This window comes from Phoca vitulina, unplaced genomic scaffold, assembly GCF_004348235.1.
Source record: "Phoca vitulina isolate PV1807 unplaced genomic scaffold, GSC_HSeal_1.0 scaffold54, whole genome shotgun sequence".
In the NCBI taxonomy this organism is placed as follows: Eukaryota; Metazoa; Chordata; class Mammalia; order Carnivora; family Phocidae; genus Phoca; species Phoca vitulina.
The window spans coordinates 6,374,908-6,392,814 of record NW_022589757.1 but is presented as its reverse complement, the minus strand read 5'-3'; the positions used below and the strand labels follow the sequence as shown (position 1 = coordinate 6,392,814).

At 35.3% G+C, this 17,907-nt stretch overlaps 1 protein-coding gene across 1 annotated transcript in view; it reads left to right on the top strand.

Annotated features, from left to right (window-relative positions):
- Window positions 1-17,907, top strand: part of FMN2 (formin 2) — a 382,777-nt gene that overhangs the window by 275,976 nt on the left and 88,894 nt on the right. The window lies entirely within an intron of this gene.

Sequence of the window (17,907 nt, the reverse complement as noted above, 5' to 3'; positions counted from 1 at the left end):
ACCTATTTATAAAGATATTAAAATTTTATGCTTTTTGTGAGTGAAAATTAGATATTCTTCTAAGTTTTAACTATGCTTATGACTTCAGTTCAACTGGGTATTTATTTAGTTTGTCAAAACGCTGGGCCAAAAAACGACGTATATTGATATTTTCCAGATCTTCAAAACATTACATTCTATTTTTTGTAGGATGTATAAATACCTCTAGATATTTAATACCTTTTTTTCAGAAAACTTAAAAGCTTAATAAATATTATCTTATTGACTCCACCCATGACATAAGCAGGGATGAAAAATTTCAGAAAATATTAAACCAAAAAAAATTTGAAGGAGTAATATCTATTAAAAATGTTTTGCTATTTTAAATCATTGAAACTTACAATTATATCAAAGCATTCGCTACTCAAAACATTTTTGTTTTGGAATGTTACATCTCCTCTGAAGATCAGATTTGTGTCATGCCATGCTCTGAGAAAGTTCTTGCTGTCAGGAATTCTCCTAGAGGCTGACATGGCTTGAGACTGAGGCCAAGTAGCACTCTGAAGACTGGCTCCATCCTCTGTTTATTAGGCTACAGTTTTTATAGGTGGTTCAAGTGTCATTAATGATGATTTACAATGAATGAGTCATAGTGGAATTTGATTAAATGTTAAACATAGCTTTTTTTTCAGATGGGAAAATGCTATTTAATCACTTAAGAGAATCATGAAGATTGAGACAGAACTTTGGTCAAATTCATAAATCAAAGTGATTGTCATTTCTAAATTCTCAGGTCCACATGACTTCGAGTGGAAAATCTACTTAGTAATTCCTAAATAGTCCTTGGGATAAAATCAGAGTCTTGTAGTTGGTTACATATTAGAGGACGCTGTAAGCTCATTACATTCTTAATGATGAATAAAAATGAGTCTTCCTTTCTTCATTCAGTGGGGCTTTAGGATCAAGAAAATGCAATTTTAGAGAACTATATAGGTAAAGGATGAGATATTCTTTTTGCTTATGGGATAAAGGAGTCCTTAATTCATTAACTCAGTAAAGAAAGAATGAGTCTTTCTTCATGGCTCTTCTTCTAGCACTTTTGGTTACCTTTTTATTTCATCTCTGGTCCTATTCAGTCTGTTCTGTGATTACATGTTCACTGCAAAAATAATTGAATACCTCCTATCTGTTCAGACATTCTTCGGGGTACTGAGTTATAGCAGTGAATAAGACAATGTACATTATCCAGAAGACAGACAGTGACAATAGCAAATTCTTTGGAACATCTTATATAGATCAAATATGTCAAAATGTGGAAGAAAAGGGTCCAGCTTTAAACATGAGTGCTTATGAGCCTATATTCAGTGACATATAGTAAAAACAATGGATTTCAAAATGTTTTTCTTAAGACAAAGATTTATGAATGTAGCCAATTTTTTTTTTTTTTGTCCCACAATCCTTCTAGTTATCAGGACTAAATTCTGCAATTAAATTTATACTCTGAAAAATGCATTCCACCTTAGCACAAATAATATATGCCAAATCTTTGCTTATAATTAGGCTTTCCTCAATAATAAAATGGTATTCTTACATTAGCCTCTGTGCTCAGATTACCTTACATAGGTATGTTTTTATATATCCCATCAAAGTCTTCTTTTAATCCCATCAAAGTTTTTTTTTGAAAAGTGCCACATTTCAAAATCTAAAGTCTCTCTCCAGCAATTCAAGAGACTATGCCCAATACTGGCCAAACATTTTTATTGCATTAGCTCTCACAACATAATAGAAACATCTCTTTTCCTCATAATTCAACTATTGTGTGGCCTATGGAACACACACTAAAAGTCTTTGGATTTTATCGAGCCCTACGATCTACTGATTCACCCATTTTGTTATTCCCTGTCTTGCCAGTTTTTCTCAAGCCAGGATTTTGTGGTCTCTGCTTAAACATCTCTTCCTTGGGAATGTCCTCACCCCTGCTCTAAAAGAGGCAGATTTAGAGAATTGCATCCTGCCTCTGCAAGGCATTCGTTTTTTGTAATGGTGCCAACTATGTACCATCTTTGGGAGAGTTGAAGTGCCCAATTAATAATATTAACACTAATAAATAATGTTCTTGAATAATGTTATGAACTCCACCCAGCATTATATTCTTTATAACACTTATTGCTTTCTGCAGTTGTCTTATTTATTTGCCCCTCAACAGTGTAAGTCTCCATTAAGAAAGCAGCCTTGTTTGGTTCCTGGCTATCCCTATACCTAGAACAGTGCCTAGCATGTTGTACACACTGTCTTGCTCACCTGACAAAACCCAACAACCCTCATTAAGCCCATCTCTTTGCTTCCTCCATATTTGTGTCAGAGTAGCTCAACTGTTTTTTGAAGGTGGGAGGGTCCTTTTTTTTTTTTTTTAAATATTTTATTTATTCATTTGAGACACAGAGATACAGAGAGAGAGAGAGAGAGAGAAAGCATGAGCAGGGAGAGAGGCAGAGGGAGAGGGAGAAGCAGGCTCCTCGCTGAGCCAGGAACCCGATGTGGGGCTCGATCCCAGGACCCTGGGATCATGACCTGAGCTGAAGGCAGACGCTTAACCATCTGAGCCACCCAGGCGCCCCGAAGGTGGGAGGGTCCTTAACGCCTTAACTGGTATCCCTTTGAAGTCCTGACCACAGACCTGCTGTTAGAACTCATTTCTACTCAGCACCTCTATAAGATTGTCCTTGCAAATTCCGTTTTCTCAGTTTCTGAGATTTTTGTTCCTCTGTTCTCCTCTCAAACCTCCACAGTCTTTCTCTTATGCTTCCTCCTTACTCTGATGAGAACCCCACTTTATCCTGGGGTGAGAAAGCAGATGCTGTTTGTTATACAGAAGCTCCCACACCTCAGCATCATGGCTGAGGAACTTGGGCTTCATCCTGAATCCTTGGGGAGCAGATGTTTAAAGAAAGTTTACACTGGGAGCAGGTGGGAAGGACTCAATGGAAACAGATCAGACTTGGAGGCAGGAGGCTACTTGTAAAATTGTTATGGCAGATTGTTAGAGAAATGAGGAGGTCTTGTTCTAAGGACAGAGGGATAGTGCTGAAGAGAGGACATATTTAAGGGGTAACAGTAACATAGAAGAGAAATTACTTGGTGACCAAATAAACATAGAGGTGATGCATAGGTGTCCAGATTTCAGGTTTGTGTGGCTGGGGAGTGGTGGTGTTAATCACTAGGATAGAGAATATAAATATGGGAAAAGATTTGAATGGGTAAGTGGATAAGTGGATAGCATGACCATCGAGGATTGGGCATCATAAGCAAGTGGATGTGATCACCTAGAATGAGTGGATGTAATCACCTAGAATGATAACAAAAATAGACTCAGGATAGAATTCTTGAGGAGGATACATTTATAGGATGAGCAGAGGAAGCCACAACAGATGTTAGTGGTGAGTTAGGTTGAAAGAAAACCAAGAGAGGCCGTTGTGATGGAAGCCAGCATTAGAGTTTCAGAAAGGAGGGAGTGATCAGAGTAGTTACTGGATGAACATTTTTCTTGGATTAACACAGACAGAAACCAGTTTTCTGAGCCTTTAACATTCAAGAGAAGTGAGGAAATAGAAGGGCACAACTCTGCAACAATTTTAAAAGTTATTGCAGGCTGCTGTAATGTGCATAAATGTTAGACAACTGTTTAATCAAAGTTACTATAATTTAGCTTATCTCTAATTTATGCCAATATATGTGATGATTTTATTTTTGGGATGTTTTATGAAGAAAATTAATTAGTAATCACCAGACGCTTATCCAGCATTTATCTGCCATTTTTGTTAAATTTTCTTTTGTGCCTCTTCTTTTTTAAGTAGCAGAAAACAAGAGGGAAGAAGAAAAAGAAATAAATGAGACAGCTAGAGAACATCATGCTAAGCTAATATTTCTCTCAGAACTCAGCACACTCCTTCCTTTCATTTTTCCTCTTTCTGTTTGAATACAAGTTGTATTATGGACAAGTGTGCATATGAAAATCATGTTTCTGAGCTAAAAGTACCTTAGATCTAGTGGATTGCCTTTTATAGGTGTCTGTGCGTGGTAAGATTGCTGGGAAAGAAACAGGAGCCTAGTTCTATGTAGTTGGCCTCCACAGCCTTTTACTCATGTGACATATTTTGATAAGTGTATATTTTAAAACTCAGCTCAACTGTTTTTTTGGGTGAATGGCAAAATAAAAAAAAAGCTGGTTCCCCTCCATGCTATTAAATGAAGTAAAGTCCTTATTGTGATTTTATAAATCAGAAATGGCTAATGATATTTTTATTAGCCTGACTCTCCATACCTCCACCCCCTCTCTTCCCAAACCTTTCTTCCTTAAAAAAAGCTTAGTAAGTTGTAGCTGAACTAGAGGAATAGAACCAAGGTGAAGATGCATAAATCTGTAATCACATGCTTATCATGACAAAGGTGTTGAAACCTCAACTCTCAATATACAATCTTTAGTATTGGCAACTCTATGATTGAGAATGGAGAGATGGGGAAACCAGTAGCATTCACTGTACCAAAGGCTGAGAAGTCTGCCAGAAGTATCTTCTACTGGAAATGGTCCCATGGTGCCCATGATGCCCATATTCAGGGTGAGCATATTTGGTGGTGTTTTTATTTCTTTTCCTGCAAATATAATGAGAACATATTTTTAATGATAAAAAGAAGAGACGCATCTGATTTCTTGAAGTCTTTAATTGACCCTTGGAAGTCAAAAGAGAAACAATTATCTTTTAAGCACAACTTTTTACTTATTATTCATGTAACGACAATAATAATAATATTAAGCCTTAATACCAATTCTGTTGTGCAGAAGAATTAACTGAAGCCATTTTATACTCAACGTGATTTTAGTTTCATAATTCTTCAGGATAGGCTTAAGCAGTCGCTGTTATCCCCATTTTCCAATAAGGAAACAAAAGCTCAGAGGGCTTAATACTTGACTAAAATCACACAAGAGATGGCAAAGTCATGTTGAAACCAAGACCTCACATAAGAAACTTAACTATCTTTTATTTTAATTTAAAAATTGTTAAAATATCATTAAGGACTCCACGGGATAGTGGATAAGTCAGTTCTGTAACGTCAGGTGGTAGAAACGATAATGCAGAAGAAACCACATGTAAGATATGCAATTTTTAAACTCAAAAGTCAGAACTGGAAAGTGCAAACACTTCTGTATTCATGCAATATGCATGCCGACACTTTGCACCAGATAGACAAAGCTCTTTCCCCTGATATATTGATAAATGATGATTCCATTGTGCCCCTCCTGTCACTCTTTATATGGAAGAAGCATACATTTGAAATGATTCTTCTGAAAAGGAAACTAGTCTAGATCACCATTTCTCTCTGAAGGTTAGATTTCCACCAGCCGCAGTCATTCATTCTGTACTGTGGATGAGAACTGATCAAAGAGCCTCTGAGGAGTGGTGGGAATTGGTTCCATATGAGATTTGCTAACAACGGCCTCCTGAATATTTCTACTTGGATGCTCCCACTGATGCCTCATGCTAAACATCTCCATAATGTGTTCCATGTTCTATCCTCCACACTCAGTACCTAACAGACTCCAAATAAATGTTTATTTCATAGATGAATGAATGAAGGGATGGCTTTATCCATTCAGTCAAGCTCCTCAGGTCCTCTGCCCTTCCTGTATTTTCTCTCATTGTGATATTCCCCGTGTGGTTGTCCAAAACAGGAACTTTGGCCTCCTTCTTCATTTTTTAGTGACTGAGTGCAAGAAACAATTTTTTTTTTTTTTTAAAGATTTTATTTCTTTATTTGAGAGACAGAATGAGACAGAGAGAGAGAGCATGAGAGGGGAGAGGATCAGAGGGAGAAGCAGACTCCCTACTGAGCAGGGAGTCTGATGCGGGACTTGATCCCGGGACTCCAGGATCATGACCTGAGCCGAAGGCAGTCGCTTAACCAACTGAGCCACCCAGGCGCCCCAAGAAACAATTTTTAATAATGCATGAGTGTATTATAAAATTCAGGTATATAATGAAATGTAAGTCTTCTTACTATTACTTTCCTCTATTTTAGCCAATGTCATTTCAATGTCATTTCAGTTCTGTCCTTCCAGAGGTAATTTGTGCGTATATAAGCATATATATGTGCATATATACATATACATTTGCATTTATATATATTTTCCTAGTGGTTACATCCTCTACATGTTGTTTTTGTCCCTTGCTTTTTTATTTTTATTACAAAATATTTTATATTTATGTGTATTTTATATTTATTTTATATGCAATAGACATAGCATATAAATACATGCATATAAATTATAATTTTTTGTGCTTTATATTCATTTATATATAACCCCAAAATAAATATATTATATTATTCATTATTTGCTATTAAAGATGTTTTATAAAGTTGCCACAATACTGAATTAATTGACACTGAACCATTGCTCCTAGGAGCAAATGCAAGGTTCAGTTTCTTCACGGCTCTGGTTACATTGGTCTCATTTTCATCAATCAATCAATATACGCCATTGTTTTATGTGTGTTCATGTTTGAAGACACCTTATTTAATATCCATTGTTGATTCATGAGTACTGAACCCAACCAGCGGCACCATAAACTACCTGAACCAAGCGTACCTAACATACGCACTTTCTCTGTAAGGCACATCAGCCTTTTTGGTGCTTAGGAGTGAGTACCAGACAGACAGCACTGTAGCAGGATACTTGATGGCCATTTTTAAAAAGATAAATTACCACACACAAAAAAAGACACAAAAATGCAAAAAAAAAAAGTCACAATAGACTAAGAAAAGGATACTTATTTATAATATGAGAGCTGAAATAAGCCAGAGCCTGACCTTGGAATGCATGTGTCGGGATTCAAGCTGTCCACTGTTCTGCATATGTCCCTGGAGAACTACTGAGGCACTACAGGTATTGATTTTGGAATTAAAATCAATTTTAGTGAGTAGGCAGATTCACAAATACAGAATTCATGAATAGCGAAGATTAACTGTATATGTGGAAGGCATTTACATGTTGTGTACATGTGACATAAATAAGGGTATGATTTTATATATATGTATACATATACACACATGTACATATATGTACACATATACATGTGTATATATTTTACATCTCTAAATGAGATCTAAAGAATTATAATGGAATGAACAGCTATTCCTGCATCTCAAGGAATAGAATCTGATTAATATATTCAGCTCTTCTGTTTATCCTCCCTCAATCTTATGCCTTTGTCCTCTTCAGCCATTACCATTATCTTGAATTTTCTATGTATCATTTGCACACTTTCTATTTATAGTTTTGCCAAAAATATAAATTGTAACCAATTTATTATTAGTTATGTAAATTTACAAGCTGTATAAGTAGAATTATAAGCATTTTCTTCTGTGACTTGTTTTATTCTCCAATAAACACTGTTCTTGAGATCTTCCATGTTTACGCATATGGCTTTCTTTCATTAATATTGACTCTGTTGTAGGAATATACTGCACCACCATTTATCTCTCCTCTTCTTTCCCTTTTTTAGCCAGTACAAAAAAATGCTTATATGCACATTTGTTTTCATGACTCATGATGTACATTCATACTCTCTTTTATGGTACAGACCCAGGAGAGCAAAGATTCACTGGGTCACAGGGCAAATGAATCTTCAGTCTCCCAGACAAAGCTAAGTTGTTTTAAAAAGTGATTGGTTCCAACCTACACTTCTGTCAGCAGTGTTCTAGTTGCATCAAATCCCTGTGAGCATGTGGTTCTTAGGACAAATCTATTATTTAAAATGATATTCCAGGCAGCATAGACATTTTCACAATATTTATTCTTCCAATCCATGAGCATGGGATGTTTTTCTATCTCTTTGTGTCTTCCTCAATTTCTTGCCTAAGTGTTCTGTAGTTTCTAGAGTATAGATCCTTCACCTCTTTGGTTAGGTTTATTCCTAGGTATCTTACAGTTTTTGGTACTATTGTAAATGGAATCAATTCCTTAATTTCTCTTTCTTCAGTCACATTGTTAGGGTATAGACATGCAACTGATTTCTGGGCATTGATTTTGTATCCTGCCCTGTTGCTGAATTGCTGTATGAGTTCTAGTAATTTGGGGGTGGAGTCTTTTGGGTTTTCCACCTAAAGTATCATGTCATCTGCGAAGAGAGAGTTTGACTTCTTTGCCAATATGAATGACTTTTATTTCTTTTTGTTGTCTGATTGCTGAGGGTAGGACTTCTAGTACTATGTTGAACAAATGTGGTGAGAGCAGGCATCCCTGTCGTGTTCCTGACACCTTAAGAGAAAAGCTCTCACTTTTTCCCTATTGAGAATGATATTCGCTGTGGGCTTTTCAGAGATGGCTTTTATGATATTGAGTTATGTTCCCTCTATCCCTACACTCTGAAGAGTTTTAATCAGGAAAGGATGCTCTATTTTGTCAAATGCTTTTTCTGCATCAATTGAGAGGATCATATGGTTCTTGTCTTTTCTTTTATTAATGTGCTCTATCACATTGATTTGCAAATGTTGAACCACCCTTGCATCTCAGGAATAAATCCCACCTGGTTGTATGTGGGACATGAGGAATAGCACGGAGGACCACAGGAGAAGGGAGGAAAAACTGAATGGGAAGAAATCAGAGAGGGAGACAAACCATGAGAGACTCTGGACTCCGGGAACCAAACTGAGGGTTACAGAAGGGGGGGGGCTAGGGGAAGGGGGTAACCTGGTGATGGGTATTAAGGAGGGCACGTGTGGGTGTTATACGCAGCTAATGAATTGTTGAACGCTACATCAAAAACTAATGATGTACTATATGTTGGCTAATTGAACATAATAATTAAAAAAATTTTAAAAATAATGATATTCCATTGAGGTTTTAATTTGCATTTGATTTTTTTATGAGAAGTTAGCATATTTTCATGTCTTTATAGTGACTTCCTCTTCTATGAACTGCCTTTTCGAATCTTTTGACTGTTTTTCTGTAAATTATTTCTGTCTTTTATTTATTGAATTATTAAGAATTCTTTATATATTTAGGATATTAAAGTGTTACAAACATGTCTCCCACTTTGGAGCTTCCCTTTTCACTTTTTTATGTTGACAATCGATGATAAACAGAAGAGCTGAATATATTAATCAGATTCTATTCCTTGAGATGCAGGAATAGCTGTTCATTCCATGAAATTCTTTATTTCTATGTAGTGATATTTATCAACCTCTTCTTTGATGAGATATAATTTTTGCCTTATTTAAGAAATCTTTCCATGTTACAGGTTTGTAAAGATATTGTCCTATATTATCCTGTAAAAGTATTGTAGTTTTACTTTCAAATTTAATTCTTAATCAATCTGATTTTTATTTATGTATATAATTAATTTTTATGTATGGTCTGTAAACGTCAAAATTTTTTTTTAAATAGATAATGTTGTAGTTATTTAGTACCATGTAATGAATATGCCATCACTTCTCTTCTAAAATGCAGTGCCATTGTATCATGTACAAATTTTCTGTATATGAATGTCTTGCTTTCCTGGGTTTTCTCTGTACTATTACGTTGACCTATTTCCAGTATTGATTTTCATAACCACAACCTGTTACTATCTTATTTCCTGTAGCCTTCTAATAATCCTTGAAATGTGGTCAGATTAGACTCCCATTTTCTTTAGGAGAGTTATGCCTCCTCTTATTAATTTATTCTATATAATTTTAGAATAAAGTTGTCAAGTTCCACCAAAAAAATCTGTTAGGGTTTTTGAAACCATTAATTTATACATCAGCTTGGGGAGAACTGACATCTTATGAAATAAAACTAGGAACATGATAAAGACTGGGATCTATTTTTATGCTTCCTTTGAAGTTGGTATTAAAAGTTGTTTTACAATTTTCCTTAAGGCCTTCACATAATTATTTTATAGTATATTCCTAAAGACCTTATTTTTTACTATAATACATTTTGTGAATCACATTTACTATTACCCTCCGAAGATATATAAAATTCAAATAACTATTGTATAAAGCTGTTACATCCTAGAAACTTGCTGAACTCAATTATTAATATAGTAATTTGTGAACTTTTAAAAATTTTCTCATAGAGATCACTGCAAATAATGTCCATTCTATTTCTTCATTTCTTTTTTCTGGCTGTGTTGCATGGGCTGGTACCTTCAGTGTAATATGGACAGGAAGCATGGAAATGTCCTGTTGCAAAGAGGTGTGGTTAGAGGAATGGAATTCTGTAAATACATTACCACCAACTGATTGATGGTTTTCTTCTCACTCAACATTTCCCCTTTACTATGTTACAAATTATATTCTGTACCTTTATTCTTTTAATGCATACCTTTGATATTTCAACAGGATTCTTTAACAAAATCCAAGGTTTAAAATAATACAAATCCCTAGAATGCTTCAACTTTAACCTCACCCATTTATTCTTATATGCCATTTGTTTCCAATGTTTTAGTATCACCTTCTGTTTTTTATAAACAATACTATATTCTTTGCTCACCATACCCTCATACTGTGCCTTCCTTCTAAGATGATTTTTCTTCTCTCTGAAGTACATTCTTCAAAAGTTAGTTTGGTATGAGACTCTGGATTATAGACTCTTTTTTTTTTTTGTCTGTCTGGAAATACACATCACACTTACTTTTGAGAGATAGGTCTGCTAATTATAACATTCTGGGCTGAAAATAAATTCCTTTCAGGAGTCTGGGTGCCTCAGACTCTTCCTTCATTGGGTTAACAACTCTGCTTTGGTCCAATTTTTGTCTCTTTGTTTCTAATCTAAATTTTCTCTCAGGCTCTTTTATGTTCTCTATTTCTCTTTATGTTTGTTTTGGCTAATCATCAGGGGGCACTACCAACGAAGAACTATTTTAAGATAAATTCTTGCCTTGCATTTTAGGATCACATATCGTGGATTGAGGCCCAATGCAGAGTGATTGCCCATTTGGGATTATGGCTTCTCATGTGAGAGAGTTTCTCCTTCCATCCAGAGCCACAGGGAGAGGGACATATTTTCTCAATGTCTACTTTAGTGAGGTATAATGCTTTTCAATTTCCTCCTCACTAAGGGGAGTGTCTCTTTGGACACCTTGGAGAATTCTAGTCCTATTCAAAATGTCCCTTATATGGCTTTTCAAAATACAGCTCTAAGTTGCTGGGTTTCACTAAACCCTGTCAGTGCCCACCTCTTTGGAGCCTTGCTCCTATTTGTTTTTATGGCCTCAGAGAATTTTCCTTATTTTCTAGCCAACTCAGCTGTGCATTCAAGTTTACTCTCATCTAGTATCTTTGCGTGCTTTGTTGTGAAACTTCTGCTATCTTGTCCTTAGTATGGTTGAAAATAGAGGTCTATGTTGGATTTTTTCAATTAAAATATCTTTGAGAGGATTTTGTATCAGTACATTCTTCTTAATGACTTTATGGTATTCCATTGTAAAAATGCACCCCTTACTTGCTCATTTCTTTACTTACAAACTGTCTTTCCTACAACATTGCTTTGAAAAGAGAAAAATTATAAAGGATAAATGTGTACATTTTTCATACTGTATATGTGTACAGTATATTCCTAATATTGAACTGCTGGGTCAAAAGCAATATTGGCCTTATTCTTGATGCCTCCTTTTCCCATTGTTCCTCTTGTCTGTGCATGACTAAATCCTGTGTATTTTCTTAAACACATCAGCTTCCCTCAAACCCTATTGCATTCACTCTGTCTTAACTCAAATAATTTCTTGTTTCTCTTATGCTAACCCCTTCCTAAGAGGTCTCATTTTTCCTTGTTTCTTTCATTCTATTGTAGTACATTTACCAGTGAACTTCATAATAACCTATAGTCTTCTGGAAAAAATTGAATTATGCTCAGTATCATGATTATTAAGGTATATGAATGCTCATTATAATTTATATATATTTAAATCATATTTAATATATTTTAAAATATGTCAGATATCTGACCCATAAGTTTCAAAATATTCTGTATTTGCCTTCCATGTTACATAATAAGCTATTAACTGCATATTTTTTATGATTTAACCTCAGTTTTCCTTCCTTAGGTCCTGAGTGCTTGGAAAGGATCCACTGTGAGAATCCTAACCAAATTGTTATGTTCTTGTAGCAGAAACCCAAATACATTCTTTAATGGATGTTATGACACTTTCTAATTTTTTTGAAGGAGTCAGCTAGAAATTGAAAATGACTACTACTTTTAAAATTGTAAACATTTTTTGTTAAAGCAATTCTGGTGTAATGAAACCAAAGGATCCTTTTCTATAATTACTTAGAAAATAGCAACATTTTGATGCAAAGGGAAATACTCATAACTTAATAAATTTAACCATTTCGAATTACAGAGATTCTGGTTAATGTTTAAAATCTGTTAGTCTACTAATTTTCTGCTTGACAGATTTTTTTTTGGATATTATTTGGGCATTAGGACTATTAGGGACATTAGAATTAAGGGAGTATGTCTATATAGGATGTCTCTACCTGTCTCTACTCTGAAGACTAGTAACACTTGTGAAGCATAGATCCATGGCACATAGGAGTGCATAGGTATGATTACCCCTTTTCCATCGTAGAGGAATAAAATCTTAGTGAGATACTCATAAAGCATATTAACCCGTGAGAGAAGTCATCTAACCCATCTGGCAAATTGTCTCCTCTCATGTGCCAAATCTAATAGGTTGACAATGGCTTCTTGGAGTCTTGTTTGGGGCATAATTCTTAGGTTTTTAACTGGATTCTTGAATTTTAATGAATTAGTTTTATTGTGATTAGTGCTTGTGTGATGCTGCCCCTTTTTCTATTTTTTTTTTTTACTTTTAACCTAAGTATATATTAATATTTTAAGTGGGATTCATTGAGATTACATGTAGTTAAAACTTTTCTAGCCAATTTAAGTGTAAGTATTTAGACCACGTACATTTAATATACCAATCAATATGGTTGCATTTCATTTGCTATCTTTATATTTGTATTTTGTCTGTCACATTGTTTTCCTTTTTATCTTTTTTCCTGCCTTCTTATGGATTAGTTGAGTATTTCATTTTATTTGTACCATTGGCTTATGAGCTTTATCTTTTTGTTTTCTCTTTTTAGTGGTTTTTCTAGGGTTTATACTGTAACTCTTTAATTTATCACATTCTGTCTTCAAATAAATTTTTTTTTAAGATTTCATTTATTTATTTGACAGAGAGAGACACAGCGAGAGAGGGAACACAAGCAGGGGGAGTGGGAGAGGGAGAAGCAGGCTTCCCATGGAGCAGGGAGCCGGATGTGGGGCTCGATGCCAGGAGATCATGGGGATCATGATCTGAGCTGAAGGCAGACACTTAATGACTGAGCCACCCAGGCGCCCCATCTTCAAATAATTTTATTCTGTTTCAAATATAATCTAAGAGCTTTAAAACAGTATATTTCCATTTTCCCTCCTGTTCTTTGTGTTGTTGTTGCCATATTTTTACTTCCATATAAATCATAACTAAAATAATATATTGTTTGTACTTTTGCTTTTAACAGTCAATTATCTTTTAAAGAAAGGTATAAGAAGAAAATGTCTTTTATATCCTTCCACATATTTAGCATTTCTAGTTCTTTTCTTATGTAGGTCTGCCAGTGCCAAACCTTTTAGCATTTGATTGCTTGAAATGTTTTATTTATTTGTTTTTTTCTCCATTTGTGATAGATATTTTCACTGGATATAGAATTGTCAATTGACAGTTTTGGTTTTTTTTGGTTTGATTTTTCTTGTCACACATCAGGATATTTTTCTCGTCTTCTGTTTGCATAATTTCTGATAAAAAATATGTATTAGTTTCCTATAGTTGCTATTTAAAAAATTACCACAACTTTGTGGACTTAAAACAACACAAATTTATTAGCTTACAGCTCTGGAGATCAGAAATCCAAATGGACATTGTTGAGCTAAAATTATGGTGTCAGCAGGGCTTTCTTTCTTCTGGAGACTCTAAGGCAGAATTTGTTTCCTTGACTTTTTCAAATTCTGGAGGTTTCCCCCATTCCTTGACTCTGAGTTTTCTTGCATCTTCAAAGTCAGCCAGCAATGGCTGATAAAATTTTTCTTATGGTGTATCACTTTGACACTGACTTTCTTGCCTCTCTCACTTATAAGGACTTTGTGATTACTTTGGGCCAATCTAGATAATACAAGACGACTTTTCATCTCAATATCAGCTGATTAGCAACATTAATTCCATCTGCAACCTCAACTCCCCTTGACATGTAACATAACATATTCACAGATTCTGAGGATTAAGACATAAACATCTTTGGAAGGACATTATTCTGCCTCCCACGAAGTCTGGTAATTTTTATTTTTGTTCCTTGAAATAAAATGTATTTCCTCCTACTTCTGGCTGTTTTAAAATTTTGGCTTTTTTGCTGATTTTTAGGATTTGGATTATAATGTGCATTTTTGTATATGTATATGTTTTATTTTTATTGTTTGGAGTTAACTGACCTCTTGGATCTGGGAGTTAATAGTTTTTGTCAGATTTGGAAAACCTTTGGCCATTATTCCTTTAGTTATTTTCTGCTCTGTCTCTCTCCTTTTCTTTCACTACTCCATTTTCACATATGCTGGACTGTCTACTATTGTCCCAAGGTCATCAAATCTTGGTTAGTTTTTTCAGTCTTTTCTTCTGTATGCTTCAGTTGGGATAGATCCTATTGTTACGTCTTGAAGTTAATTGTTCTTTGCTTCTGAAATATCTAACCACATGTTATTTACATTTTTAAGTGAATTTCATTTTTAATTAAAGTCAGTTTTTCATTTGCGAAACTGTATTTTTTCATCTCTACAAGTTCCACTTAGTTCTTTCTTTTGTGTCTCCCATTGTTATATACTGCACATTTGTGTCCCCCAAAATTCACATATTGAAACCCTCAATGTGTTGGTATTAGGAGGTGGGGTTTTGAGAAGTGATTAGGTTATGAGGGTAGAGTCTTTATAAATGTGACTAATGCCCTTATAGGAAAAGACATGAGAGAGCATGCCTCTCTATTTTATGGTGGTGAGAAGGCAACAAGAAGTTGCCTGTCTGCAAACCACTAAGAAGGCTCTTGCTGGAACCCTGTTGTACTCGCCCTCTGATCTCGGACTTCTGGCCTCCAGAACTGTGACAAATGAATTTTGTTTAAGCTAGCAAGTCTTTGGTATTTTGTTACAGCAGTCTGAAGAGACTGAGACATCCATTTTTCTCCTATGTTCCTGTTTTTCTTTAATATTTGAGCATAGTTATAATAACTGCTTTAATTTTAATGCTTTTTTTTCCTTTTTTTTTTTTTTAAAGATTTTATTTATTTATTTGACAGAGAGAGACAAAGCGAGAGAAGGAACACAAGCAGGGCGAGTGGGAGAAGCAGGCTTCCCGCTGAGCAGGGAGCCCGATGTGGGACTCGATCCCAGGACCCTGGGATCATGACCTGAGCCGAAGGCAGACGCTTAACCATCTGAGCCACCCAGGCACCCCTAATTTTAATGCTTTTGTTTTATTTACTAGTTCATCTGTGGTTATTCCTGGTTCTGTTTCTATTGATTTATTTATCTTTGGTAATTGATTACATTTCCCAACAGTTGGTTGGTCTAGTAATTTTTTATTAAATCCTAGGCACTGTTACTGTTGTTGACTCTGAGGATTTTGTGTATTACTCTAAAGAATATTTGGCTTTGTTTGTGTAGACAATTTTAATTACTTGTCAGTTTTGATCCTTTAAGGCATGTTTGTAAACTTTGTTGGGGCTAGTCTAGAGTATCCTTCACATCAGTAATAATTCAGTCCTAATAAGGTGCTATCCCCCCACACCACCTCCCCAGCACACGCACCGGGGTCTCCAGTAGCTATCCTGTCCCAGGTGGTGACAAACAGCTCTCCACCCCAGATTTCAAACACCTCTTGGCCCTGTATGATCTCTGGGAATTACTCAGTTTATAGCTTCTTGATTCTTTGCTTTGACTAACAAAGACTTTTCTTCACTCTATATATGTGCCACCTAATATTCAGCAAAAACTCAAAGAGACCTCGATGCAGATTTCTGGCCTTCTTTTCTGCAAGGCTCTTTCCTCTCTGGCTCTCAGCCCCTCAACTTTCAGCTATTTCAGACTCCCAAACTCCTATCTGTATTTCCTCAACTCAGCAAGACTGACTGGCTTATTTGGGTTCCCCTTCCTGGGCCCACAGTCTGGAAATTGCCTTTAGACAGAAATCCAGGAAGATTTTAGGGTTCAACTAGTTTGTTTACCTTCTTTCAGAAAGGAGAGCCTTGTGCTACCAGTTGTCCAGTATATGAAGACTGTTGTTTCATATATTTTATCCAGTTTTCTTGTTGATTACAGCAGGAGGTAAGTTTGGTTCTTGTTAATCACGTCCAGAAGGGAAATCTCTTTCCATTGGTTTAAAGTGAATGAAGTTCAGTCTCCTTTGCCTCGTTTGTTATGATATCACACCATAAGAGGCTGAACCTGCCTCTGTCCACAGCTTTTGGGCCAACTATTTTCCATTATATTTCCCATCTTGTCTACATTATATCCTTCCATCTTGATATCCTGTACTATGTGGCACTTATGACTTTGCACATTTTTTCCTGCTGTTTGTTGTTTAAATGTCTTCTCTAGCCTCTTCCTTTTTCATTTGACTGATGCTTGTTCATCATTTTAGTCCCAGCTCAGCATTTGCCTTTCTCTTTTCCTCTCAATACGTAAATGTTTCACTTAATTGTGCTCATGACTGACTTGACATTATGGCTCAGGGGTCAGACCGTATGAGTTTGAATCCTGTCTCTTTCTCTTAATATTTCTGGATTTCTGGTATGTTGCCAAGTTATTTAACTGCTAATTTCCTTCTTGTAAATGGGAATGATTATAGTGCCTTTTATTATTGTGGGTCATTATATGTAAAAAATTAGATTAGTAATGGCAATATCTATATTAACATTCTCATTGAGCTATCTCTGTAATACTTATTTGCATGATGATTTGTCTCTCTCCTCATCTAACATTTTCTTGAAAGGAAAGACTCCAAAATAGTTATCCATGTATTGCTCCTAACAAAGTATCCAAATCATACCATGCGCAAAGTTTGGTTGAAATATTGTAACATTGAATCATGTGGCTTTTGTTTCTAGGATTGGAATGCCCTAGCCTTCCTATTGTAACTCATGCATTGTGTTGGCCAGTAAAGTTGGGAGGAAGAGAAAATACATCAGGAAAGATTTTCTGGTTTTCCAAGTTTTAGTTTAAGCAATTTTGCATTTTGATGTTTTGATAGAATTAATTGGTATTGCATTTAATATGGAAAGTTCAGTCTTAAAACATTCATTTGCATATTTTTAGTTAAAGGCTAATAGAAATTTTTGTGTTGTCTGAGGATACTAATTTAAGTTCAGCTTGGAATTAGTAAGAGGATGTGCTTAGTTCATCTTCTTTAATAAGGTAGTTTTTACTTGATAAAGAAAAAAGAAAGGAATTTGCTGCAGATGTGTCTTTTCTTTAATGCTGATTAGTGAAAGTTTAGGAGAGATTTAAAGATTTATGTAGAATATGGGTAGAATAATATGTAGGCCTTGTCTATGATTTTATTTGAAAAATTAGGTGGTATAACCAATGTTTCAGTTGGAAATCAATAGCTCTTTTATACTGTATTGTTCACAGAATGTGAAACTCATGCAGGCACATTATGTTTTCCCATGTCGTTTTCACTTTGGGTTTAAAATGAAGGTTTAGAAAGGAATTTCACTGAGGACCACTTCAATAGCTATATCCGGCTGGGTGATAATAGCACATGGCTTTCTTGTATTTTAGGGTTGGCCAGAAGCCATATATATGAAATTTTTGAAGTGTGCATCATTTACTATAGTGTGTACGTTTCTTGAGTGTTTATA